The sequence below is a fragment of the Cynara cardunculus genome (genome assembly GCF_001531365.2).
Source record: "Cynara cardunculus var. scolymus isolate 2C chromosome LG 2, CcrdV1, whole genome shotgun sequence".
In the NCBI taxonomy this organism is placed as follows: Eukaryota; Viridiplantae; Streptophyta; class Magnoliopsida; order Asterales; family Asteraceae; genus Cynara; species Cynara cardunculus.
Genome location: NC_037529.1, coordinates 6,074,205 through 6,077,847, shown reverse-complemented (window position 1 = coordinate 6,077,847; position 3,643 = coordinate 6,074,205).

Genomic DNA, 3,643 nt, shown 5'->3' with positions numbered 1-3,643 from the left:
ATTAAATTAAAAAATTACACAAAAAATGAGAAATTTCAAATAGTTAATTTGATACTAATATCGATATATTTTTGTCAAATTTTTATGATATCTTCAAACGTATATTTTATTCAAAAATAAAAACATTATCGTTTTCTCAAAATCACATAAAGCCATATTATAACATCGATTGAGATAAAAGAATAAAATGAAATATTAAAATCACGATGTATCTCGCTGCATTGCGCGAGTACGCTTCTAGTATTATAAAATTTATAAAGATAATAATTAAGTATTCTGTTAAAATTATATTTTAGATTTTTTATATTTAAAATAAGATGTTTATCATGTATTTGATTATGTTTATCTGCAGTTAGTTACACGAATTCAGATATGGAGCTTTAATAAGTTGTACTTACCCACAATCTACTTGCAATATTGAGTTTTAAGTAATATGCATTAATAAACAGTACTTTTACGCATAAAAAATAGTTTTCAACAGTTTTTGTCAAATGCTTTATAATATAGTATAGATATACAACATATTAATACGCTTAAACTTTATAAAATAACTCATACAAGTACGATATAATCTGTATGGTTCACAAAATTTCATAACATAACTTTGATATTTTAATGGTCTAAAAAATAAGTATCAGATCGAGTTTTGGTGAGAATAAAAATTATGGTGAGAAGGGTAAAAGGGATTTTCACCTTTGTATCAATACTAATTAAATAGAAACATTCAATCAACACTAATAAGATACACTAGATCAATTCTCTTCTAAAATATAGTTATAGTTTAGTTTAAGATTAAAAGTGATCAATGGTCCAAATCTCTTATTACACTTCTGACTTCACTATCTTTGGTTGCGTCTATTAACTATGTGATTTTATAAAATTTGAGATTTCATTTTTCTTTTTTATTATTCAACACTTGTCATGTGCCTCATCTTCACTTTCACTCCAATCATTTTATTATACTTTGCATTTAAATTAATTAATACCGACTTTAAATCTCTATCCCTTCTTCTTCAAGTAAGTCACATAATCATCCTTTTTATGAATCTCATCTCATGTTCTCCTTTCTCACGACTCACTGAGCTTTCATAAGATCCATCTTTACAACAATATTGTTTTTATTAATCTTTTATATTCAACTCATAAGTCATACATATATTAGAGAAAAGAGGCAGATAGAGATGGGATCATTTTCTAAATAAATGATTTTTTTATAATCTCGTTATGAAACAATTTGATATCAATTTGTAGATCTGATAGATTTTTAAAATACTGTATAAATAGATCGTAGACGGAACTAATTAAAAAGGCTTAATCATTGAATCCTATGAATTTTTGTTTTATGTGACAATATTTTGTTTGGAATGATTCAAATATGTGTAAAAATAGAATTAACTTTTTTTTAATAAATAAAAAAGAAAGAAATGAAAGAGTTGGGTGGTAGTTGGGAAATAGTAATGGAATTGAAAAGTGGAAATGGACCCCTCATATATACATGCCTCCAGCCTTTCCTCATTCCCATGACTTTGTACGGTTCAAAGTGCTACACATATTATCCCATTCCCATCGCCCTCACAAATCAAACATGCTGTCATCTAAACCCAACCATGTATATATACATACATACGTATATACACACGCATGTATATATACATAATGTTATATGCACACGATAATTGTACGAGAAGAAAAGTTAAAGTGAAAAACGTATAAAAAAATTGAACTCTTAATTACTTTTAATCTCAAACTCACCTGCGAATCACGCTTAATATACAAATTGATCCGGTACATCTTGATACATATCATTTTGTGCATCTCATACTAATATGCATCAAAGATAGAGATCTATTCTCATGGGTCGTGCATGAAATTTCATTTGAACATGTGAATTAGGTACATATTAATAATTAAAAGGAAAAGCTATCAACACGATATGAACTACAAAAAATACAACACATCATAATGAACATAATTTCGATTAAAACGAGTACAATAAAATATTAATTCATTACCAAGACATTCGCTTATTGTCACCATAAACCATTTTAATCTTCTCAATGTTGTCGAGTTCCTTTCCAATGCGTTTATCCATAATAGCTTGAACGGTATCGAAGATTTTACTACCGTATTTCCTTCACGAATCACAAAGTCATAAAACAATAAAAATGGAAAATCAATATTAAAAAAATAAAAATATCAATATTAAAAATGCACATTTTTAGGGAGTTTATGATTTTGTAACTTCCAATTAATGATATGGGAGTTACATAAAAAATGAAATTACTCAACTATATTTGGCATTAAATTGTAAGCTAGATAAAAACCTAATAGAAACATGGATTGTCATTGGTTAAAATAGTTTATAAAGTTAACACAAAAACTTTGATTAACATTTGATCTTACCCCCTCTCACTCTATATATATAACTTATTATTGTTATGCACATTCACGTCATCATCATAAAAAAAAATCATATGCTAAAAAAGTAAGAAAATTTGAACTTTGATAAATCAAAGTTGAAAATTTTGTTATATTAATTAAGAAAAAAAATTATCTATACTATTTTATAAATCAGATTTATCAAAAATCTTAAAAATAATTTTTGATGCATAAAGTATTGTACATTTATACACAATGTCTTAAAAACAACTCATAATGCATTAAGTACTACTACTTTATGTATTAAGTCTCAAAATCTCTTAATCTACAATTAAAATAACATATAGTACAAGTTACCAATACAAATTATTACTTTTTCTTTTCATATTTTCAAGATACTTTTGACATATTTCACTCATGTTTTCACCCACTCATACCTCTATGTCTTCTCCCCATCCCCCAAGATGAGATTCAAACTGATATTCACCATGTGTTATCAAAAGTTATCTCATTCATCTCTCATTCAATTGATCTAGAACTCTCGCTCCCGATCTCTTGATTCTTTGCTCTTGGTGTAAATCGAACACATTTGTGGAGTTGTTTAAATATGTTGGATTTTAAACTTTGGTGTAAATCGAACACATTTGTGGAGTTGTTTAAATATGTTGGATTTTAAATATATTGGATTTTAAACTGTCATACAATTTTTTTCATCAATAAACTCTAATTAGAACCATAACTCTTATTTATTTTGTATTAATATGTAAAGACTAAGTATAACTTATATCATTGTTAAATCTTCTCTAATAAAACCAATGAAACTTCAAAATCATTAAAATTTATAGCTCCCACTGCATTGTACGAATACACAAATGGTTATTACTAAAATAGGAGACAAATTGCTATCTATTTTGTTCAAAGTATAAAAATAAATAAATAATTATAATTAAGAATGATAAGTACGGAATGAGAGTCTGGACCGACAAGGAAGCTACCTTGAGTTAGGGTCACCCTGACCCACTTATTAAACCATACCACACCGACTTCCACTTTCGGTCTTTCTCTTCTTTGGCCCTCCCACTTTGATACAATCTCTGAAAGGTCCCCCAACTTTGATAGAGTTTCTGAAAATGCAACGTTACCCAACCTAAACTGTACAGGTTGATCGGATGAATACTTTGGTACATCAAAATATACTTTTAACCTTGAATATTTTTTTTCTTTACTCATAAATTTTTTCATTATCAATCATTTGATATTGCTC